The sequence below is a fragment of the Gavialis gangeticus genome, unplaced genomic scaffold, assembly GCF_001723915.1.
Source record: "Gavialis gangeticus isolate Ggan-Ray unplaced genomic scaffold, GavGan_comp1, whole genome shotgun sequence".
In the NCBI taxonomy this organism is placed as follows: domain Eukaryota; kingdom Metazoa; phylum Chordata; order Crocodylia; family Gavialidae; genus Gavialis; species Gavialis gangeticus.
Genome location: NW_017729001.1, coordinates 11,074,923 through 11,091,491, shown reverse-complemented (window position 1 = coordinate 11,091,491; position 16,569 = coordinate 11,074,923). Strand labels below are relative to the sequence as shown.

The 16,569-nt window shown below is 51.7% G+C and overlaps 2 long non-coding RNA genes across 2 annotated transcripts in view; one reads left to right on the top strand and one right to left on the bottom strand.

The window, feature by feature from the left end:
* The window catches only part of LOC109290338, a 28,816-nt gene extending 18,097 nt beyond the window's left edge, over window positions 1-10,719 (bottom strand). Inside the window, exon 1 of the long non-coding RNA XR_002095577.1 lies at window positions 10,129-10,719. This is a non-coding gene — a long non-coding RNA (uncharacterized LOC109290338). The remainder of the gene's footprint in view (window positions 1-10,128) is intronic.
* LOC109290337 overlaps window positions 1-10,984 on the top strand; it is a 15,718-nt gene extending 4,734 nt beyond the window's left edge. The window contains exon 3 of the long non-coding RNA XR_002095576.1: window positions 10,713-10,984. This is a non-coding gene — a long non-coding RNA (uncharacterized LOC109290337). The remainder of the gene's footprint in view (window positions 1-10,712) is intronic.
* Window positions 10,985-16,569: the final 5,585 nt, after the last annotated feature.

The following is a 16,569-nucleotide window of genomic DNA, read 5'->3' as shown; positions in this document are numbered from 1 at the left end:
TTTTTATGTGTGTGTGTGTGTGTGTGTGTGTGTGTGTGTGTGTGTGTGTGTACCCTCTACATATCACAGCACAAAAGGAAAAACCTTTCCTGTTACAAAAACTGCACCTGTGGACCTGCGCATCCGTACAAAGGCCTGCTGGCCAGCCGAAGCCGTTACAATATCTGCAATGCGCACAACACACGCTAAACAATTAAATTCATCCTGGTCCCTCAGACCCGACCACACTTCCTTTCCATCCCTGCCCCGCTTGTGGGGTCACATACTCAGTTCAAGTGCCCTCTCCATCATTGTCGCTCCAGCTCCTGCTGGAGGACCCGCTGCTGCTGTTGCTGCCCTCTGTTTCTCTTGTCCCTTCCTCTTCTTTGCTGCCTTCAGCCCCCTCTTCACTCGGGGGGGGGGTTGGATGATCTTGTGCCACATGTCTCTGTGCCAGGTGACATTGGCCATGTCTTCTCTATCCTCTGCTACTGATTTCTGGTAGTAGGTCTGGAGTTCGCTCAGCACCATTTTCACGCAGCCCATTACCGCTATGTCCATTTGTCTGTACAACAGGAGGTTCCTGGCTTTCCACAAGGTGCTCCTGACTCAGGACGCAAATTGGTTGAAACGGGGTGATGGGCTCCCCTGATGCTTGGCGAGGTGTCTGTACAGCACTGCTTCATTGGTTAGCCAGTGACGCCAGTCACTGCTTCGCAAAGCTGTTTCACCCTTTTCCATACCTCCTTGGCCCAGGTGCAGGTCCAGAGGAGGTGCTCAATTGTCTTGGTAGCCCTGTGGCAGTTGAGCCATGGGCAGCTGGGTCTCCCCAACTGCCCCTCTCTTATGTCTCTGGGCCCTCACTAGTAGAGCTCAGTGGGCTATGAGCCATTTCAGGTCCTTGTGATCTTTGTGCAGCTCCTTGTGGTGGATGAGCTCCCACGCGGCCTGGCACATGCCGCCCAGGAGCAGGTCCACAGGTGATGTGATGTCCCTTAGTCTCACCATCTCCTGGATCTTTCTGTGGCTTCTCATGGTTGCTGGGTCCGCGTTCTGCCGGCCATATACACCGCGGCACTGGTTCAGGGTCTCGTAGAACCATGGTGCGCCCATGAACCATGGTCTATGGTTGTCTGGGGTGAATCCCCCCCCAGTGTCTTAGGATGTTCCCTGCAAAATACCTCATGAGGCAAGCAGTTTTGGCTTCTGCATCCATTGCAAGCTTGCAGATCATGCTCGCATACTTGGCCCATAGGAACAAGAGGATGTCTGGCATGCCCCTGCCCCCGGCCCTCTTGTCTTTGTACAGGGTCTTCCAGGCAACCTTTTCCCATGTGGAGCTGCAGAAGAAAATGCACACAGCCCTCTGGATCCTGTGGGTGACATGCTGGGAAGGGGGGAAGACCAGTGCGGTGTACAGAAGCACCGGTAACAACACTGCCTTCACGAGCGCAACATGCGCTTCCCATGGAGAGGGAATGCAAGTGCCACAGCCCATTTCTGTTTTACCTTGGCCTCTGTCTTCTCCCATGTTGTCCCGCTGCTCAGCTCTGGGTCAAAATCTATCCCCAGGATCTTGACCCCCTCGCAGGGGGCAGAGACGCCCAGGGACTGCAGGTCCCTGACCTCACCGACAGCCAGGCAGCTCCTCTTGCTCACATTGAGCTTGGTCCCCACCGCCACCTCGTACACTTGCATGCGCACCAGGGCTCTCTCGACCGATCCCGTTTCAGCACAGGATGTTCAGATCATCCATGTAGGCCAGGACCTTGGCCTCTCAGTTGCTGCTTCCCACAGGAGTGCCCATCCAGCCGGCAGCATGTAGACCCACAGCAGCGTGGTATTGCCCTGAGCGAGCTCTGCGCTTTCCTATGCAGCCTCTCTGAAGGGCCAGCAATGTGCTGCTCCAGGTGCATGCGCTGCCGGCCAGGCAGGCACTCCTGTGGGAAGCTGGCTGGGGGCTAAGGGAGCAGGGAGGTGTTGGGCAAAGCTGCATATGGAGTGCCTGCCTGGCCGGCAGCACATGGACCCAGAGTGGCACGTTATTGACTTTCCTGTGTGGCTTCCCTGAAAGACTGATACTGCACCTGCTCTGGGCTTGCCCGTCCAGGCTCAGCAGCAGCGGTGTGGGACAGAAGCTGCTGCTCAGCATGGGGTAAACGTGGCCTCTTCCCCTCACCACTTTCAGTGGTTCCTGGTGCAGTCTCCCAGCATCCACACCGCACCGGGCTGCTCTGCATCTACGCTGCATCACTGCCGCCTCTGGTGTTGCCCTGTGGGCTCAGGCCAACGCTCAGGATCTCAATATTGCGCTGTTAGACAGGAGGGCATGGTGTACAATTTCACATATACAGACACACCAATCAATTAGGGGCGCGCGCGCACGCACACACACACACACATCCAAACCAGCCTAGGCACATGCATACCTATCACCAGTTCAAGCATATACACTATACACCCCAAAAGTTAGACACAAATCAGTTGTCCATACCCACACACTCAGTACACATATCACTAATTTGTTTATCATGCACACAGTGACATATGTACACACACACACAGACACACACACTCACCAGTTCAACCCACCTACACATACACACAGGTAAGTTCCTAACTTGATGTACGTGCAGTATGTACAGTATGTACATGTGTGCTTGGGGTACCTGGGATACGGTTAAGGCGAGAGAGAGAGTTAAAGTGTAGACAGTGAAAGCTGCCAGAACCAGGATTAGAGAGAAGCTGGCTGAGGAGCTGAGGCTTGGGTTTACTCAAGATCAAGCGGCCAGGAGGCTCCCAGTGCCAGGCTCATCACCTCTGTGCTGGGAGTGGGGGAGAGATCAGGGTTGTGCTGCCTCAGGCCCCTCCCCCACTGCCCACTCTGAGGCGTGCCTGAGTGCACCAATGCGGAGCTAGTGCTGGAGCCACCCAGAGCCCGGCACGGCTGTTTGGAGCCTCCTGGCTGCAGCCGGCCCCGGCTCTGGGGAGCTGCTGCCAGCCGGGATCTCAGGCTGCTCCCAGTAGGCAGCTGGGATGCTGCAAGCTCTGCTGGGAGCAGCCTGGGCTCCAGCAGCTACTCAGAGCCGGGGTAGCTGCTGGCAGCCACAGAGCCTGGGCTGGGGGGCAGGGGTTTTGGGTGGGGGGCAAGGGGCACAAGCAGGGCATCATGCCATGTACCCCTTGCCTCATTTTGTTTTTCTGCCATGCCGGCACTCCGGCACCCTCCAAGGTAGGCATTGTGGTGTTTTTCAGCACTCTGGGCAAAAAACGTTGCCTACCCCTGTCCTATGGGAGGGCCTGTCCAGGCAATGTCAGCCCTGTTCCAGAGGGCTCCAGGTACTGAGCATGTGCAGCCTTGGCACAATGGTGGGTTGTCTCATCTTTTGTTTCTTTGAATGCTAAGGGTGGTTCCAATGGCTGGGTCGTTGGTCCAGGTATTGGTGTTGATGGTTTGGTCATTCAGAGGGAGCTATCTTTAGACCTACTGCCATTGTCTCTCAAGCACCCTCATTCATCCCTATTCATTCAGGAACCAACTTACATAGGAGGGGTAGGTATGAGTCATAGGTTACACAAGGGGGCATGGGGAACAAGATGGAGACTTGACAAACAAAATGGACACTTGACCATGACTTATGCTAACTTACATACGTAGGCCTAAATCATATAGTACCAGTAAAACAGTAATATGAAACAGTAAACATCAATATAAACATAATTGGTGTTTATAATTGGAGCAGCCTGGGATCCCAGCTGGCAGCAGCTCCCCAGAGCCAGGGCTGGCTGTGGCTGGGAGGCTCCAAACAGCTGTCCTGGGCTCCGGGCAACTCTGGCACCAGCTCCGCACCAGTGCGTGCAGGTGTACCTCAGAGTGGGCGGTGGGGGAGGGGCCTGAAGCAGTGCAGCCCCAGTCTCTCCCCAGCTCATGGCATGGAGGTAATGAGCCCGGCGCAGCTGTTTGTACTCTGCCCACTGCTTGCTGCAGCTGCCCAAAGCCTGGGTGGGCTATAAACAGCTGGCTATAAACAGCTGCATGCCTAGGGGGTGGAAGGATGTGCAATGGCTGGGCAGCATGGAGAGGGCTGGATCAGAGCTATGCCTAGGTTCTGGCTGATCTGCTACGGCAGGGGTGAGTCTGGAGCAGGTGTGGGGCATGCTAGGGCTGTGTGCCAGGAGGGATGACCCTGCAAACTGCAGACCGGTCAGTTTGATTTCGGTCTTAGGAAAACCTTTTGAAAAAGTTGTTAAAGAGGCCATCAATCACAAGCTTGTAACTGACAGGGTATTAAGAAACAATCAGCACGGCTTTGTGGAGGGTAGATCATGCCTGGCAAACCTGGTGTCCTTTTACGACCAGGTAACTAACCAGCTGGACAAGGAACATGAGGTAGACATCATTTGCTTAGATTTCAGTAAGACCTTGGATACTTCCATTAAATTCTCTCAATTAAACTGGAGGATACTGGCCTGGACCAGCCTACAGTGAGGTGGGTGGATAACTGGCTTAGAGGACGGTCCCAGAGAGTTGTAATCAATGGGACGGCCATATCCTGGAGGACTGTCTCCAGTGGTGTCCCACAGGGATTGGTGCTTGGACCCACGCTTTTTAGCATATTTATTAATGATTTGGATGTGGTGGTAGAATGCTCTATGGTTAAGTTTGCAGACACTACCAAGCTCTACCAAGAGAAATATGGACACAGCAGAGGATAGGGTAAAGATCCAGGGCGATCTTGACAGATTGGTTCTATGGGCTGATTGGATTCAGATGAAGTTCAACAGATGAAGTTCAACGGGTCCTTCATCTGGGTAGGAAGAACCTTCACCACAAATTTAAGATAGGTGGTATCGCACTGGCTTGCACAGCATCTGATTGGGAACTTGGGGGTCATGATTGACCAGAAGATGAATATGAGCCAAGTGTGAGGAAGTCACCAGCAAGGCAAATAGAGCTCTGGCATGCATCAGCCAATGTGTCGCCAACAGATCCAGGGAGGTGTTTCTCCCTCTCTACTCAGCATTGGTGAGGCTGCAACTGGAGTACTGTGCCTAGTTTTGGGCACCACACCTCAAGAAGGATGCAGATAAACTCAAGAAGGTGCAGAGCCACCCACAAGGAAGAACATCTTCTCCATAAGGGTAACTAGAACCTGGCACACACTCCCGGCAGAGGTGGCGTGGTTGCCGTTCTTGGAGGTGTTCAAGAGGAGGCTGGATAAGCACCTTGTTGAGCTATTTTGAACTCATTAACCTCCTGCCTATGGCAGGGGACCAGACTTGATGATCTTATGGGTACCTTCTGGTCCATTGACTCTTATGGACTCTTATTGGCCTATGTCTTCATTTTAAGAAATGCACAATGTGTACACAACAAAAAAACACCTAAATCAGGACAAATATATATATTTTAAATAAAATTAAAATATGCTGTTGTCAATGTTTGACTTTTAATATATAATTTGGGGGGTTTTTGGTTCCAAGATGGCAACCCTCCTTGCCAAAAGGAGTACTTCTGGGGGCAAGGGGAGGGACTGTCAGTGGCAAAAGTCTGGGGTTAGCGGGCAGGACTTCTGGTCCCCAAGATGGTGACCAGGGGGTGGGGCACCTGTCAAGGGGCAGGGCTACCCTGCAGCCCTTGACATTTTGCCAAACCTCATTAAGCAGCACTGCACGTGAAATAATTGCCCGCCCCCGGTCTACTTAGAAAAATGTGAGCCATAATGCACCAGGAGCAGCCACTGGCCCAACAGTTTCTGACCAGCTGGTTGTGGGGTGGCTTTTCCCCAGCAGAACATGGCAGCAGGATGGGGGCCATGGTAGAAAGCCAGCTGGTACAGAGTGGGTTTGAGGCAGGGCTCACTGTGTCCTGGGAAGGAGTGCCCCGAAACTGCACTGGGTCACCTGACTTAATAGCTTCAGCTTTGCGCAGTGGCAATATCATAGCCTGGGAGGTTGAACTGAGGCATGATTGTTGCTAGTTGAAAACTTTCACCCAATGCCCTGCCCTACCAGCTTGCAATATAGCTGTGGTGGGCAATTTTTGGTGGCCTCTATAGAGGCTGGTATTTTTCCTGCGTTTGAAAAACAGTGAATTTGGGGAGTTGAGCAGTTGGATGCACTTGTTTTTCTGCTTTGCCTTAGCCTAGTGCTGGGTTAAAGTTTTTTTTGGTTTTCTGTGCTATGGTTTCTGGTCTATAGTTTTGCTGTAGCTCTTTTCCGTTGTTTCTGTGGGTCTGCTTGACTTTCAGGCAAAACCCGAAAGAGATAAAAAAGTAGGTCTGATGTGCCGGGGCTGGGACAGCTCTGCTTCAGCCTCATCCAGCTGCTACCGGCTGGCGGGATTTAGCTCTGGCTGCAGCTTACCAGGCGCAGCGAACCGAGCTGCTCTGTCTCCCGACTCCGGTGTGGAGCACGTGCTCGCTGGCTCCGCCCGCCCGGTCGCGCACGCAAGGACGTCGTAAGCTGCAGGCGCCGGAGCCGGCACTGACGCCTCCTCCGCCGGGAGGAGCGGCCACGGCGCAGGTTCCGGGCTGTCTTCATTAGCATGCGGTGTCCCACAATTCTCCGCGCCCCAGTCGGGCCCAGGTTCATGTCTTCAGCGCTCACCGTAACCTGGCGAGGCCTCCGCTCTTGGGGGCCGCGGGCCGGTCGAAAAACGTGTAGCTTTGCGCAGTGGCAGTATCGTAGCCAATGAGGTTAATCCGAGGCGCGATTATTGCTAGTTGAAAACTTTTCCCAATACCCCGCCGTGACGACTTGCAATATAGTCGGCACCGGCAATTTTTGACGGTCTCCACGGAGACTGCGCGTTCCAAGTTGAAAAATAGAAGTGGTTTTGTCTGTGTTTAGTCCCGAGAAAACTGTTCTGGCAGCAGAGCAAGAGAGTGAGTTCAGCAACGTCAGCTACTGCGGGAAGGACCAAGCCGTACTGGGAGAGGGGCTAGGTATCGGTGTGAGTGTCCTTAGTCTTATGCTTTTCTTTTTTGCTCGCTTTTTTTTTCCTTTCTATTTTCTTAACTTTGTTTTCTTAGTTTCCAGTTACTTATTTTTTTCGTAAGCGGGCGCTTCTACCTTAGTTACCTTTGGCTCCCCTTCCACCCCCTCCCTCTACCTTTTGTTTTCGTATTTTCCACCTATGAATACAAGATCTCACCTCTACACCAAGAACCTGGCCTGCCTATGTCCTTAGACCAACACGTCCTCAGTGTCCCCTAGTGCCGTAGCAAGGGGTGGCAAGCAGGGCGACTGCCCGAGGTGCCCAAGCGAAGGAGCCCAGCTGTGGCTGGGTGCCAGACAGCGCCGGAAGCAGCTCATTTAGGGGGGCATGAGGACAGGGGAAGGGTGGCTCCCACCGCTGCATGCGCTCCCCGGCATAGGTGGCAGAAGGCCGGGGCTAACAGGGCTTAGCGCCCCCCCAAATGTGGGGCAGTTGTGGCAGCGCAGAGGACCACCTGGGTGCAGGCTCCAGCCAGCTGCAGGGGGGAGGGGTGCGCGCAGACAGCCGACTCAGCCGGGCCCTGCAGCGCCCAACAGGTAAGTGTGTAGGGGGAGGGAAGCGTCGTGGGGGGCAGATCGAGACCCCTGCAGTGAGGGAGGCTGTGGGGCAGGGACTGGGGTCAACAGGGCCCCAGGTGGGAGTGTCGGAACCCCGGTGGCTCGTCCACTGTGCGCATCCCCGGGGTTCCGACATCCCCCAATCTGTGCATGGGGTGGAGGTGGGCTGTCACTGCGGGCTGTGCCCTGCGCCCCGCTGCCTCTGCCCAGGTGGCCTCACGAGACTCCCGTCGCTTGGCCGGCGGGGGTCTCAGCGCAGCCAGTGCGCAGGAGGCACATGGCATCGCAGAGCCCGCCTCAGATTGGGGTGCACAGTGCCCAGAGACCCCCACGCCCCTGCACGAGCCACCGCGGCTCCGACCCTCCCACGACCCGTTCACCCCAGCCCCTGCCCCACTCCCTCCCCGTGGGGGCCTGGATCTGCCCCCTCCCCAACACCCCCCCCGCGCACACACTCTCTCTCCTGGGTGTGTGCGTGTGTAGAAATATCATTTCAGTTTTACTCAGCACCCCAAATAAGATTTTCTCCCTCCGCCCATACTCCCGGGCAAGTGCCCCCCATCTGTGCGCGGGGCGCAGGTGGGCTGCTGCAGCTGCGGGCTTTGCCGCAGGCACCAAACGTCATTGCTGCGGCACCGCTATCACTTTCTTGCAGCCACAGAGCTGGTCCCAAGGAAGCTCTCAGCCCCGCAGCTCCAGTCCCTGCCTCTCCTCCCACCCCCAGCCCGAGGTCTCCGCGGAACAGCCGCGCTGTGCGCTGTGAGCTGTCTGCAGCCCGGGCTCGCGGCTGTGCGCTTCCAGCCGCACGGGGGCGCCCCCGCCCTTCCACCGCGCGGCCCTAGCGCCCACTGGTCTCTGCCAGCGCTCCCCCCCGCGGCTGGTCCCGCCCCCAGCGCCCGGCCCCTCGGGAACGGGGGCAGACAACGCCCCGTGACACGCTGCTAATTTGCATACGGTCTCCCAGAATCCTTTGGGGGTAAAGTATGGTGTTTGAACGGGAGGAATGGAGAAGAACCCCTGAATCCCGAGGCACAGAGTGGTGTTATGTGTGCGGATGTCATGTAGGGGCTCCAGCAGTGTCTTTGATTCAGTATGAATTGGAATGCAATATTACCCTAACATGTCGGTGTGCGCTCTGCCGGGGGGCTCTGGTGCCGGGAACACAACGATAGCTTTGCGCAGTGGCAGTATCGTAGCCAATGAGGTTAATCCGAGGCGCGATTATTGCTAATTGAAAACTTTTCCCAATACCCCGCCATGACGACTTGAAATATAGTCGGCATTGGCAATTTTTGACAGTCTCTACGGAGACTGAACATTCAGGTTAAAAAACAGCTAATAATCTTCTGACATTAGTAAACTCAGATGACCGTTATGGGTGACAATGCTTCTTAATTAACTTTCTTTAACTGTTTTAATTTAGTTTAAATGTTTTTGAGAACATCGCGTCTTTATTGGGGGCGTGTTCGTTTTGGTGTTGTCTGTATTGGTGTTACTCTGCCTTGTATTTTTTTCTGTCTAGTCTATTGCAGTGGAGTGAAGATGAAAAGTTTTAAAATCTCCAGTAATGTGTGCTTGTTTCCTTGCTTACTAAGTGCTAGTAATAGGTTTTTGTTGCTGTTTCAAACCTGATAGTGTCATTCTTAAAAATGAAAGGAAGGAAAGAATAAGGGTGAGAATGCACAATGGATTATTTTCCGGTCAAGTCTGTTCAGCAACAATGAAATAATATATCTGAGGGAAAATCAGCCAAATATTAATTTGTGTTTTAAGGACGAATCAGGTATTTCTGTAAGAAAGGGAAGGAAGTGTGGGACAGGCACAAGGACTCTTGGAAATGTTTAAAGACATTTCACCATCTAGAAACTGAGAGACAATAGATGATACATTTAGTGCAATGTAATTCATTAGAGTTTGTCCGCTGGAATTCACTCATAAGCCTGTGTCCTTGCTCTCAAAAACTAGATTTGCCCCTGTGGAAGGATCTGCTGAGTAGTGGCTTGGTGTAATGCCCTATTCCAGATGTAAATGAATGTGTCCTATGAAATTGTGGTGCAGCTGCTGTCATGTTTAGTGCATAGGTGTCATCTAAACAGCTGGGGACTAAACAGTTCAGACCTTCCATATGGTGACAGACCATCATATACTAACTCTGTAGTTCCCATTGTTGAGTCTGTATGTTGAAGATGAGAGCAGCCACGATCTGTCATTTTGTGGCAATCAGAATTTTTCTTTGTAAATCTATCTATCTATCATAGTTTTATATATCTATATCTACACACACACCTTCTAGTCCCTGTTCATTACCTCCATAACCCACTAGAAGAAAACCTGCACACCCATTACAGTATGTGCATGTGTGTAATGACACTCCCATGCACCCGTCTGCAAGGCATCATCTCCCTTCAGCCCCCCCGTCTCTCAGTCCAGTCCCCAAATACCAGGTTTAAAACTCAGTACATCTGCTGTTGCTTCCACTGGAGGACCCACTGCTGCTGTCACTTCTGCCATTCTCATTGCTGTCTTCTGATTTGGTTGTCTCAATGTCCTCTTCACTGTTGCTGCCCATTTCTGTAAACTGGTGGTGGGCACAGAGTCCAAAACAGCCTGTCTCGTGAGATATTTTGCAAGGCACCTCCTGAGACAATGGGGGGGGGTGTTAACACCAATCAATGGAAGACCACGGCTCATGGGCCAACCGTGGTTCTATGAGACCCTGAACGAGTTGCACAGCATGTATGGTCTACAGAGTGCAGGCCCCACAACCATGGCCAACCACAAGAAAATACAGGAGGCAGCGAGAAAGAGAGACATCATGTCACCCATGGACCTGCTTCTGGGTAATGCTTGCCAAGCTGTGTGGGAACACATCTTCCACAAGGACCTGTGTAAAGACCACAGAGACCTGAACTGGGTGATAGCCCACTGAGCCCTCCCAGTGGGGCCCGAAGACATAGAGAAGGACAACTGGGGAGATGAAGCTGCCTGAGGAATACCTGCCAAGGAGCCACAAAGACTACTGATCACCTCCTATGGCTCTGCTTGTATGCCAAGGAGGTGTGGAAGAAGGAAAAGTGGCTCTGTAAAGCAGTGACAGAGGAAAGATAGCTGTCAAGAGAGGCGGCGCTGTAGAGGCATTTGACTAAACACCAGGGGAGCCGATCGGCCTACTTCAGTCAGTTCATGTCCTGCATCAGGAGTGCCCTGTGGAAGTCCAGGAAACTCCTGATGTACAGACACACAAACCTCAAGGAGGTAGACTGTGTTAAAACAGCTTTGACTGAACTCCAGTCCTACTACCAGAAATCAGTAGCAGAGGACAGAGAGGATCTAGCCAAATCCGCCCGGCAGAGGGACACTTGGATCAGGATCTTTCAAGACTTCCCCCCAGTAAGGAAATGGACAGCGACAGTGAAGAGGATATTTTGTGGCAGCTAGATACAGAATTAAAAAAAACAAAAACATATATATATTCACTGTGGATTTCTTTAGAGAAAACTCAGGCAAAACCCTGTGTGCTTACCTGAGAAAACTGCTGTGCCCTAATCATAGTTTGTCCTTGAGGCTTAGAGCAGACGATACCCATCATGCTAGGAAAGGCTCTGATCCTCATCACTGCCACGTCAAGACATTGGTTGTATAGCATGCATCTAAGCTCCAAATGGGCCTAATAAATCAGTGTAGGTTCCACGCCCTTCTTTAGGATAGGTTAGTCTGTTGCAGATAAGGGTGTGTTCTTATTTCCCCTCAAAGGTATACACTTAAGATATCTCTCTTTCCTGCTTGATGATCACTGTTAATTTACTCTGTGTTTAGATCCAAACCTTTAAATGGTCAGATCTTAAAGACCACCAGCACAATTAAAAAATCTAGTCTTTTTTCTGGGGCTAGGTATTCAGCAGACACTAGGGGTAAGCCACTCTTCCATCTTTAGGAATGATTATTAGCGAAGTAAAAGTGCATTTGAGAGATACAGACCCCTGTGAATATAGGAGGATACAGGGAGTCTCAAATTCTAATCTTGGCTTTGGGCAATCTGGGGGGGAGGTATTGATATCTTTTATTGGACCAGCTGTATAGTTGGGATAAAGTTAGAGAAGCTTTTGAATGTAAAGCAATCTTGGGTTTGACATCAACTTAGTTTGTGTGTTGATCCAACTTCCTGGCACACTTTCCCATCTATAGAACGCAAGTAGAGCGCACAACATAAAATGTGAGGCAAAAAAGATTAAAGTAAAACATTTGGATGGTGAAATATCCTGTGTCTTTGAGGGCAACAGATGTGGGGCACTGAATCTTAAAGTAACGTTAGTTGTTTCTGCCTGGAATGAAGAAACCTGCACTACTATTCTGTAGGCTGTACTTGCTCTGACAGAGATGACTTCATTCCCCAGCACTGCTCATCTGGCACATTTCCCCAGCAGTGCAGTCACTTTCTTCTGTAAGGAGATGGCTCAATGCAAAGTTAACTCATGTCATTTCCCCCTCCCACCTTGCCAGCTTCTTGAGAAGATGTCCTCTAGGTCAGTGGTTCTCAGCCTTTTTTGTAACAGGACCCGTCTGTAAACATTGATGGCCAGTCCTGACCCTGTGCCCCTCACTCCTGACGCACTGTCCCCAGGCCCCAGCTCCTCAGTGTGTGGGGCAGCAGGGGGGTGGGGAGTATGGGTGTGGGGGGTGTCAAGCAGCCCTTTGTAGGCTGGAAGTCTGGCAGCCTGCAAGGGAAAACCCATGGTTTCCCACGTTTTTCTTCTTTAGAGAAGAATCCATTTTTAAAGTTTATTTCTGACCTTTTCATATATTCTTGCGACCCACTTTTGGGTTGTAACCCACAGGTCGAGAAATGCTGCAGCTCACCATGCTGATCTGATGGAGTTTTGCTCCATAACTGGAGAACTGCAGTAACTAGTGCTAAAAGCTACATACAAACAGGACTTGTGTGAACTGCAAAGTGATATCTGGCTTAGAAGCAGGGAACAGATGGATATCAAGATAATCCAACCTGTGGGGCTGGAATCTCCATCCTTGGAGGTTTTTAAGACCTGGGTAGACAAAGCCTAGGCTGGGATGATATAGCTGGGGATGGTCCATCTGCTTTGAGCAGGTGGTTGGACTAGATTAGTATTTTTCAACCTGTGGGGCATGACCTAAAAGTGGGTTGCAAGAATATATGCAAAGGTTGCAAACAAACTTAAAAAATGAAACAAGAAACTTAAAAAATGGATTCTCCTTTAAAGGAGAAAGCTGTAGGAAACCATGGCTTTTCCCTTGAAAGCTAGAAGAGTTCCAGCCTGCAAGGGGCTGCTTGGGATCCACACTGCCCCTCCCCCCCCAACACATCCACCCCAGCCCTACACACTGAAGGGCTGGGACCTGGGGACAGGAGGCCAGTGGGTTAGGAGTGAGGGGCACTGGGGTGGGACTGGCCATTGATGTTTACAGATGGGTCCTGGTACAAAAAAGGCTGAGAACCAATGGACTAGATGACCTCTTGAGGTCCTTTCCAGGCCTAATTTTCTATGGTTCTATTATGACTCTATGCCCATAGGGTGCATCTACACATGCCGATTTAAGCCATATTAGCCATTTTTAAGGTGCATTAAGGGCACAGGTCTACACGTGTGGGCCCTTACTGTGCCTTAAAAATGGCAGTTTTAGGCTATTCATGCCTAAGTTTGATCCCTGCAAAAGCAGGGATCAAATTTAGGTGCAAATAGCTAAAATGCCTTAATGAACATGTAAGCACCCTAAGGTGCATTAATGCAGTGTATATCGACTGACTTGGAACTCACTTTAGTCCCAAGTCAGTCCTCACACCATGTTAATGTGCCTTAGTGCAGGCTTATAGACACACACCTAAATTGCCTTAATGCATATTAGGCAAATGTATATTACATTTAGGCGCACATAGAAGCATGCGTAGACACCCCCTATGGCCTTGGGGGAAGGCAAGGGTGGGACTTTTCAATAGACTGTGTTCTCTAGAGATTGACAGGTAGACTGGGGTAAAATGTGTCAGCAATTTATAACAATGTCCTCCCACACAGTGACCTGCCTCTGTGTCATATCCCTCCCTTTGCCCCTGGACTTCCGGTCATTCTCTCTCTCTTTCCTGTCATTATTGCTCTGTTCTTGCTCCGCCTCACATAATGTTTCTTTATCTTTCCTCTTGGCATTCTGTTGAGAGTCAAACACAAGGTCAGCGAGTGTACGTGCCAGGTATTCATGCCTGGGGTGAGCACTGTGTGCAGTACAGTTCCCAGAGCATCTGGAATGGGGGCTGCTGGCGGCATGCATCATGGGGCCGGTCTGGGTCAGTTCAGAGCCAGGGGCAACACCAGGGGCTGAATAACAGGACGCTGTGAGGTGTGCTTGGTACAGACTGTGGGGTTTTTTGCCTTCCTGTGTAGCAGGTAGGTGTGGCCCTCTACTGGAACCTCTTGAGCGAAAAGGGACACTTGGCCCTTGGTTCAAAGACCCCCTGGGAGGGGGAGCAAACAGGGAGAATGAAGAGGACAATGATGCAACTGGACCCAGAGACGAGGAAGACAGCATAAGAAGCAGCAGCAGCTGAAGTGACAGTGACATCAACAATGAGAAGGACAGGGAATGAATTGAGAATGTAAACTCTAAATCGGCATCTTGGATGAAAGGACTGCAACTGGGTTGGGGAAGGGCAACGGGTCAGTGCGTGGGGGTGCATGGGAGTGGGTGTATTTATTGTAATGGGTGCACAGCTTCTTAATGTGGTTTAAGGTGTGATGGAAAGTTTTATGCTAGATGATGTATGTGTGTGTGGATATATATATATGTATGTATATATATATATATAAAAAGAAGTCTATTGACAACATTTCACAGAAGCAGTATGCTGGCTGCCGTGGTTCCCCTGCTTTACCTGTCGTTAGCAGGTTAGGGTGTTAGGTCTATGTTGTGTCAGGGTTGAGGGTAGTCTGATGTAGTTTAAATTATGGTTGTTTGGGATGGTTTGGGCAGAAAAGATCCTGCCTCAGGCAGGGGGTTGGACTAGCTGACCTCTGGAGGTCCCTTCTAGCCCTACTTCCCTATGACTCTATGACTAGCTACACCCAAGTGATGCTAGTCTGTCTGTGCTAGAGTGGTGCCTGACTACAGCAAGGGCCAACCTTTTTAGCAGATGTGACCCAAATTAAGCTCCACGCCCTCCCTTAGTGCCATTCTGATCCCCCTCCCCTGCCTGTTCTGCTGTCCTGCTTTCTGCTTCATGTCCAGTCTGCTGCTCTGCTTTCTGCTCCCTGCCCTCTCTGCCACTGTGCTCCCTGTGCTTCCCTCAGTCTGCCATGTGACACACAGCGGCTGCCTGTGCCACTTGTGACTTGCATACCGTAGGTTCCTGTGGAATTGCACTCATTTGAGTTTTAGCCTGTGTCTCCTGTTGGTAGTGATGATAAGTTCAAAGCACCAGTACAACTGAGTGAAGAGTTTTAGTGTGTGGATAGCAATTGATCTTGGATGTGCACTTGAGTTAGACCTTGAATTAAGCTGCAGTGAAGACAGAACCGTAGAGGCTTGCTTGGAAGCTGTGTTACTAGATCTGTATCACCACTGAGTGAAGGCCCTTCCATTTTCACTTTGCCGGACAATACATACAAGAGTTCAGTTCATAGAGCAAAGCCTGGGAATTCTGGTTCCCATCTCCCGTCTGAGCTTTCCTTCAATTCAGCGGCTGGGGAGACGGCTGTTTCCTATGGGCCTGATCCTGCTCACACCTGTTAATTTCAACTGGGGTGGCAAACACCCAGGATCAGGCCAGTTGTTCATTTTTCTGTCATGCCTTGATGGGTACTTGTTCAGAATCAATGAGTCCAGAAATGGTCTTGGATTCTGGGCCGAACTCCGTGCTAGTTTACATTCAGGATTTTTAATTACAATTGCACCCAATGGAAGTCAACAGAGAAATGACCTGCAAAGCCATTCACCAGCGTTGCCCTTCTTGAGTCTGTACTTCTTAATGGATCTCCCTATCTGTGCTGTTGCCCTTACAACACTTCCTGTTATGGGCATACCGTAATTCTCCTTCGCAATAGCACTGTTTGCTACAGGACTGATATATTTGACAGTAAATCTGCCTTCATCTGTTCCAGCTGAATGCTTAAAAAGTTAGCTTGGCTTAGCCTACCTGGGTGTGCTTGTTGTGGGACACAGGCTTCTTGCTTTACAATGTATCATATTTGGTCCTAAACTCTGGACTGCTAAATGTCCCTCTATGACATTAAAGATAACCGTTGCAAACTCGGCCTCTCTGCAAATGCAACACGCATCTTTGCTTGTTTGGAGCCTGATGCAGATCAAGGAGGGTGCCTGTTGTTCGCTGGAAGCAATCTGTCGATTCCAGACAAGGTCTGAGGCCGGGCAGGGGAAGAAAAACTCTTCTGGTGAATTTAGACGTTCCTTGCAGCAGAGCTCCCCTTCTGCTTTTGGACTTCTCTAGTCCAGGCTGCATTGAAGCACATGACACCAGTGGCAGTCGACTGGCAGAGAGTGGCAAGGGAACAACACCCGCACGTGGCATTTCCAGCGCCCACTGTCTCGCTTAACGGGAACTCCCCCCCTTAACCAAGTCCATGATGCACGCTTGGTTGATATTTGCACCAAGCAACATCCATACATACAGCACTGCCTCGGCTGGATTCAGGGTAAGGCCTGAGCAGCCAGGAGCAGGGGGGTATTTCCGTGCCACTCTCGCGCTAGTCCTCGCTCTGCGCTCTCTCGTGCCTCGTGGACCCTGCTCGCTGGGAGAGGGCGCCGGCCCCTTCTCGGGGAGCCACACACCGCCGGCCGCTACCCTCGCGGCTCTGGTCGCTCCCCAGGGCCCGATCCCGGCAGACGGGCGGCGCTATCCCGGCTCCGCGGCGAAACCTGCCCAGGCCGGGCACGGCGCGGCCCCCCCCAGCCTCGGGCTCAGGACAGCCCGCAGGGCCTGGCCGCCTCCTTCCGCCGCCTGCGGGCGCGCTGCTCGCGTGAGCCGAGCCCAAGGTCCCCGGGGCGGGGCGG